The sequence below is a fragment of the Dinoponera quadriceps genome, unplaced genomic scaffold (assembly GCF_001313825.1).
Source record: "Dinoponera quadriceps isolate SergipeBrazil2010 unplaced genomic scaffold, ASM131382v1 scaffold2519, whole genome shotgun sequence".
In the NCBI taxonomy this organism is placed as follows: Eukaryota; Metazoa; Arthropoda; class Insecta; order Hymenoptera; family Formicidae; genus Dinoponera; species Dinoponera quadriceps.
In genome coordinates, this window is record NW_014556548.1 from 353 (window position 1) to 8,492 (window position 8,140).

Genomic DNA, 8,140 nt, shown 5'->3' on the forward strand with positions numbered 1-8,140 from the left:
GATATATATTTTTCTTTTGTTATCGGCAGCACATTGATCGAGCCTTCAAATGCATTTGCTATTTCCGTGATAATAAAATGTGAATCGTAGCCGCATAAATTATGGAAAACTATTGGAATGTAATATGAATGTTTATAATTTAAATTGCACTTTGAATGCGCGAGACCTCTGTACCGTCCGGTGAGATCGCAATGATCGCGTACGCGTGTATCCTCTTTCTTGACCTCTTTCTCGCACACTTGACAGTGCGTCGCGATATTAAATGTTTCCAACTGTTCGTTTGATAAAGTTTCCATGGGGACATTTGTTGATAAGACTAATTTTACGCGGTGCGCTAACTCTTCGAGTTGCTCGACGAACCACGAGACGCAATCACTACCGCGACGGCTTCGAAAATACGATAATGATTCATCATAAGAGCAATGTAAATAATACGCTATGCTGAATACCCTATGATGCTGATACGCATGCGATTTGTGATCCTCTTCCTCCTCGCTCGTAGTCTTCTGTAAGATGCACTCCAGATCGGCGTACACGACAAACGGTAGACGCTCTTTCCTGTTGTGGTTGCAAAAACTGAGCCATTTGTCGTCCTCGCTAGGAAGCAGGATGGCACAGTGGTTCATTTCTCCACAATCTATAGTATGGACCTGCAACCTTTCGCTCGAACTAAAATAGTGCAAGCATCTGTAAAAAACATTTTAATTAATACTCATTTCAAAAAATATTTATAATATTTTTTTTACAACTTTATACGTACCGGCTGCAGATATACTTCTTATGACCATGTTTGTTTAGTTGCAAGCTCACAAGTCGGGACAAGTTTTTTATCCATACAAAGTGTCCAACGTTGTCATCTCGCGGATTTGGCAAGTACAACATGTTGACGTGTCTGTCCATCTTGCAGTCAGTGAGATGTATCGGAAGGATCACATGTGTCGTTTTTCCTTTTTCTGTTTTCTTTTTTTCGGCACTGTACACGTTGATGGATATATTGTTTTGTCGCTCGAAATTTGTTATTTGATTTACAGACATTGGAAACTCAATGTTCTGTAAATTGAGCACTGTTGTATAGTGTGGGTACATGGATGCACGATTTGCGTCTCTATCGACTGGATGCAAAGCCGCAACCACTACCCACGCGAAACACGCATTGTCTCTAAATTTAACGTTGATTACCGCTTTCTTGATCTGTATCTCGCGCGGTAACTCAATGTGATACCCCGCACGCATCGGATTGTATTTGTTCACATTGATTGTTAGGTTATTCGCGACAATGCCCATCCGCTATCACGTTCCTGAAATTCTTCTAAAGATGCTAAAATGGGCTCGATAACACGTCGCTCATACCACTCTTCGAGATCGGATGCGCGGAAGAGTTCAAAGTTTTTTGTGGTAATACTTTTATTCGGGCGTTTATCACCCGTGACAAACTCACCGTTAAATGCGGTGTTCACTTTCACACTTGCGTGTCTCTCCCTAGCGTTTTGCACATGTTCAAGCACTATGTCCTTCGCACTCTGGAAAAATCGAAGAGGTTCGATAAAATTTACATTTATAACCGTACCAGTTAATACGCGGCTATTGAAAGCAGTGTCTATTTCACGCCACAAGAGTCCAGTGTTTGAATGTCCGGCGCCAGTATGTACAAAACGCGTACGCAATGAATGTTTTAGTCCTTCGAGTTGCGTAATTCGAGCGATCAACGATTGTTGAACACCGATCGATAATCTCGGTCATTTCGCTCGACTATGTCCTTCCAACGACTCGAGGCATTCATCACATCGTTCCTCCCACACATTGTATTCGTCTCGCGAACTCAATCGAGCGGATTGATCCCACAGTTCACGTTCAGTTCGCACGAGTTCTTCCATTTTTTTTCATTAAAACACTGTCAAAATTATCTTTCAGGTTTTTATAGCCGATTAAAGCAAATAGTCTTCCTTCTTATCCGTATAGTTCTTTAGAAATGTTCACTGTCGCACGTTTGTTACTAGCGTATGCATACAGGACACAAATTGCACGGAAGTATTTGAAAGAGTGATTCATTGCAATTCGCACAAAATTTTCCGTTTATCGCATCGTGTCTTTCAATCAGATGCTTTCGAACGACATACATGTGTGTGTATAAGTTTGTCAGTCGCAACATACATGAAGCACAGAACGCTGCACCGCCTCCTGTAATGTAGAAAAAATAAATGCAACACATTTTTGTTTGTCCACTCAGCGCAATTGATTTCCGCATTACACATCGCTTTAACCTCGTTTTCCATAAAGTCATCACTACAGTCACTGAGAACATCACTATCGTCTGTAAGAATATGGCCATCATCGGATGAATCTGATGAATCGGATGAATCCATTATTGTTTCAAAATTATTGTCCACTTCAACATCATTGTCCACTTCAACATCATTGTCCACATTAACATCATTGTCCACATCAACATCATTGTCCACTTCCATTTTTTAGAATCTTCTAAAAAAACTTCTAAAATCTTCTAAAATCTTCTAAAACACTTCTCACACGACTTTTCTCATTATTTAACTCTTTTTTACTGATTACTGCGCAATGCCTTCGCTTGAACAACCTACTATGATCTTTCGCTTTTTAATATACCGACATTGACTGGCACAAACTGACTGTGCGTTCCTACCTTATATTTCCTCTTTTAATGTCAAAAAAATAGGTGGGGTGATAGACTCTGAGGATATCGCCGACTCATCCAGGAAAACGGAGTAGGTGGAGAATGGAAATATTTTCTGGCTACAGGGGAATAAAAGGAGCAGTATGTATGTGTGTGTGTGTTGGTTTCTGATACAAAAATAATAGCTTTAATTTCCGTCGTGTTATCTTGGTGATTAAGGGGAGGTTCTCATCTAGAGGTCTAAAAACACGATGATTTTCTTGATTTTTTTGTCATAGAAGGAAGTAAATGAACAACTTGAGTTTTTTGACAGTTATTTATCGACTCTTAAAGTGTAGAAAAATATTTTTTTTGGTGCATAAAGGTGTCATGGGAAGTGTTAATACGTCATCGAACGTCATGTTGAAAAAAAAAGGTTCCCAAACGGTCTCCAACAGCACGTTTATGTCATCAGAAATAAAAAAACCAAAAAATTTTATAAATTATATGATATTTATTGGAGCTTGTACCTATAATATCAATAAAAAGTTGAAAATTACAAAAATGGCGGACATGGTGAATTTCTAGTACCGTTTTTCACATTTTTCGCTCTTTAAAGTGTTCTGAAAATAAAAAAAAGACGACAAATATCATCCGAATTTAGGTTTAGGATCCAATAAATTTTATCTACTTTAAAATAAAAAAAATCTAAGTCAATCCATCAAGTAGTTCTTGAGATATCGTGGAAACCAGTTTGAAAAACATGATTTTTCAGAAAACGCGTTTTAATGCGGTAGTACTCGTACTTGACGCCATGCAATTCGTTCCTTTCTTATGCGATAATTTTTTTATGCAATAGTTATCGGCCAAACCGCTTTGGAAACATATTCTACACATCATAAGCTACCGAAAAAAAATATTTAAAAAAAAAACGATTTTTTGGTCGAGTTTCATGAGAACCTCACCTTAAGTTGTTTCTGTGATGTATTAATATCCTCCCTATTTTTTTTTAGATGTAAGTGAACGCGATATAGGAGCGAGTGCGCTGGAGGGGGTGGNTACCGACCGCTGTAGGGCCCTATTCGGCCGGTAAAAAAACAGCGCCAACTGTGCCAACTGGCCTTTGCTACTCGGCCGGTAAAACAGATCCAACTGCGCCAACTGGTCTTCCTACTCGGTCGGTAAAACAGATCCATTTGCGCCAGAATCGGCCTTACCCCTCTACTAGCCTACAAAAGAAAAACGAAAATTTTGGCAAAATGGCGATTTATTTCTCAACATAGTCTCCTTTTAACTCGATACACTTGACCCAGCGATGCTCCAACTTCTTTAACCCATCTGAAAAATGCGTTTTCTCGAAGTCTGCAAAGTAGGTCTCCGTGGCGGCGATGACCTCCTCATTCGACTCAAATTTCTGCCCGGCGATTGACTTTTTCAAGTTTGGAAACAAAAAAAAGTCGAACGGGGCAAAATCTGGAGAATACGGTGAATGGGGCAACAGTTCGTAGTCCAATTCGACCAATTTGGCCGAATGAGGAGGTCATCGCCGCCACGGAGGCCTACTTTGCAGACTTCGAGAAAACGTATTTTTCAGATGGGTTAAAGAAGTTGGAGCATCGCTGGGTCAAGTGTATCGAGCTAAAAGGAGACTATGTTGAGAAATAAATCGCCACTTTTCCAAAATTTTCGTTTTTCTTTTGTAGGCTAAGTACTTATCGGACCGCCCTCGTATATATATATTGTGACGATACAAATTTTCGCTCGTCACTCAGGCTGTGGCCTGGCCAAGGAGGAGCCGGAGGCTCGCGCCTTTTCATAAGAGGAGGCGACCGAGTTGCAAAATTTTGGTCCTGTGCACCGTTTGCGCACAGGACATGAACCTGCGGCTACTATATTTCTTTTTTTTGAGTGTAAGAACACCCGTAAGCGAGAACTTCGGACGACATGAAGACAGACTGGCAGTGGAGCTACCGGCGGAAGGCAAGGACGAAAGAGAGCAAGGGCCCGGACAGAACGGCTGGAATGAGACACGGAGGGACGGCGCGACCTTCGCCTGGATGGATGGCCGGTGACAGATAGCAGGATAGCCACCTTGCGATAAGAAAGACGCAAGGTCCCGCGACCCGGTCGCAGAGGAGGCAGAGAAGGATGCCGCGGAAAACGCGTCCGGGAGTTCTATTAAACTACTGCGAGCCCAAGAGTTGCCGAATGCCGTCCCGGGGAAAGAACAAGCATAAACACGCGTCGAGGGAGCAACAATAGACGCGAGGTCCCGCAAGCACTCTCGAGACGCGTGATCTAGCCGACAGGACCAATCGGGGGCTGCATCGCGCGGCGTGATAGATCCTTGCGGCGGCTGCTTCCAGTGTTACGTGACGAGTCTTGCTCGTCACTATGCGACCCGACGGCAAACCGAATGTACGAGCGAGCGAGCGAGGGAGCGTGCGAGCGAAAGCAAGAGCTGTCGCGTCCCGGAGACGAAGTCCAGGAGAGGAGAGGCGAGCTGCCGGTGATGAACAGGTGAGCGAAAACCATGTACAGCCGCGGGTAGAAGACTTAGAGTTGCGCGTAGTTCCAAGTAGTTACCGCCGCTTCTCGGCGTCATGGGCGCAGAGAGAGTACCGGGAAATAACTCGTTGGAGGTCCGTGGCGCCCGGAGGGTCGCACGGGCTTACGAGGTTTGGGAGGCCACGTCGCAAGGCGACAAGGGCCGTGTTCGAGAGAGGCTCGAGCGTAGAGATCCCGGGGACTAGGCGCGAGGCTCGGTCGCCTTCTAGGGCACGAGGCTCGGTCGCCTTCTCAAGTCCAAAGTCGCACAGTCCGCGTAGATTAGGGATCAGGATGCATGTATCGGGGCTTACGCGTTAAACTAAGTACAGTAGTACGTAGGGACTGCTTCCGGCGACGGGTACGCCGGAGAATACCGAATCGGCCGGGAGCAGAAACTACTGTCGGGAAAGACCCGACTGGCGCCCAACGGAAGACCCGGCGAGATCCGCGTAACGACGCCGAGCAAGAGAGCTTTACGTTAAAACGACGCGCGTATTTTGGGCTGCCGTCGGGTGGCATAGATCCGCCGCATAAAACATCTCGCAGAACATCTAAGGCGAGATATCGCTCTCTTTGATCGCGTTATGGAATCTCCCGTGGTACGGAATTTAGCTGCCTGTTCGCGAAGAACACCGGTTAATTAAAAGCGTTAGATCCATGGCTAATTAAAAGCGTTATTTCAATATCAACAGTATGTCAACGTCACACCATATGATAGCTAAACTGTAGAAGGACGACAGTACCTGTACCAAATCGAATAGCATTAAAGTATTATTATTTTGTTATTAACCGGTCTCTCAAAGTCATTACCTCTCCCGGCTCCCCTCCGACTAGTTCACGAGTCTCGAGGAAGAAGCGAAAGAACCACGACGCTCTACCCTGCGGAATAGGGAGAGATTCGACTCGACATAAAGATAATTATAAATTGGGCTAGCCGAGGTGGATCCGCTGCCGCTTAAAAACGGGAGCGAAGAGTTCCGCCACCGACGCGAAGGACGGTGGTCGCCGTGACAATATATATATATATATATTAGGTTGGCAAGGATGAAATTTGTAGTTAATAATATTGCTAACTATAACAGCTTATTATTTGACATTGGCTTAATATATTACCGTTCCGTTTTTTTTTTGTTGGAAAGTTACATATCTCGCCTGTTTAAAGAAATCATTGTAAGCTCTAAAAAATATTGAAACCTTTTTTTAAAATTTAATTTTTTTGAAAACGGAACGGTCGGAAATTCGCACTATTATGAAGTGAGTTCTTACGTGGAACTACGGCATTGCAGACAGCGCGAAATATTAATAGTGTATTTGGCTCTAGTGTTACTACGCAGCAGACAGTATCAAATTTGTTCGCCAAATTTCGCACAGGTAACTTTGACCTCACAAATGAGCCACGTGATCGCCCAGAATAAAAAATCAATAATGACGAACTAAAGGTCACCGTTGAGTTTGACCCATCTCAGAGTGCCTATGAATCATCGTTGAAGGTTAGTGTTAGCAAACAAACAATATTAACTCATTTCGCTCAAATCGGTAAAGTGAAAAAGTTGGATAAGTGGGTTCCACATGAACTGAATGAAAAACAAACAAAAGCGTTTGGAAACTTGCTTGATGTTGCTTTCTCGTCGCAAATCTGATACATTTTTAATCGAATTGTCATTTGTGATGAGAAATGGATCCAATATGACAATCGCAAACGTTCAGCACAGTGGTTGAACAAGGATGCATTACCAAAACACACTCCAAAGCGCAATATTCTGTGACGTGGCGGCGCGGAGCGCCCGTCACAAGGGCGAGGGCCCTACCGCGGAGCGAGTGGCGTGCTCATACGAGCACCGAAATAACCCTATTAGTTTTTTTGTATTTTTCTTTGAGTTAGCGGAGGCCGCGCGCCGCGGGCGCGCGGTAGCGGTAGAGACGGGCCCCGCGCCCCGACCGAGTGTACACCCCCGCTCCGAAGGGCGGCGAGAAAAGAAAGGAGCGTCGACCGCCGGGCGGAGGACCACGCCGCCTTCTGCTCTGCGACGCCCGACGAAGGGCCGCTGCAGACACCACCGGGGCTATCCTTCCGACCCCTCCGACGACGGTAGGGCCGGCGGGCCGAGGTCGCGCTTACGATCACGGAGCCCGGAGCCGCGATACCGCGCCGGGATAGACCGGCGGTGGAGCGGCGGGCTCAGAGGCGATTTGGGCAACGCCGGCAAAGAATCGGCTGCCGAAAAGGAAGGGGGAAGAAGTGGGAAAAAAAGGAGAGGATACCCGGTGACGAGTACGGCGAGAGGTAGTAGGAGCTCTCGTTACGAAATTGTCGGTTGCAATTTTTGAGTTAGTTGGAGCTCTCGTTTTCACATTGTCGTTTTGCGCTTTTGGCTGTCGTGTCGATAAAAACAAGTGAGAAGTTTTGTGACGGAGTCCCGGAGTTGGATAACCCTTAGCGGTGACGAGCGAGAGAGAGAGAGCGAGCCAGGGAGAGAGCGAGCGAGAGGACGAGACAGAGAGAGAGCGAGCGAGAGAACGAGACAGAGAGAAAGCGAGCGAGAGGACGAGACAGAGAGAGAGCGAGCGAGAGAACGAGAAAGAGAGAGAGCGAGAGGATTATCGTCGAGGACCAGCCACCCGGGAGCCCGTAACTGTAAGGCCGCCTCACCGCATTCTTTTATTATTATTTTTATTGGTGTGATTGCGATTGTCGTGGCGTGCGAGGTCCCGGCCCCTTGGCTCGACGTTGGGTCGATTAGCAAACGCGAATAGCGGACGTCACGGGTCCGCCGCGGCGTGGTAACAAGCGAGTTACGTATCATATAGCTTTGACGCGGTTTGAAAAAAAAGAAAGAAGGGCGAAATAAAAGTGAGTGTTGTCGAGGTCGCTGTTCTTTTTCTTTTCCTTTTCTTTCCTTTTCCATTCCTGTGTCGGTCGCCGACTGACACAGGCGTGACCATACGGACTCCCCCCCCCCCCCC

The 8,140-nt window shown here is 45.6% G+C and overlaps 2 pseudogenes; one reads left to right on the forward strand and one right to left on the reverse strand.

The window, feature by feature from the left end:
- Positions 1–270: 270 nt before the first annotated feature.
- Positions 271–1,269, reverse strand: LOC106747842 (annotated as a pseudogene).
- Positions 1,270–3,190: 1,921 nt separating this feature from the next.
- Positions 3,191–8,140, forward strand: part of LOC106747840 — a 5,670-nt pseudogene continuing 720 nt past the window's right edge.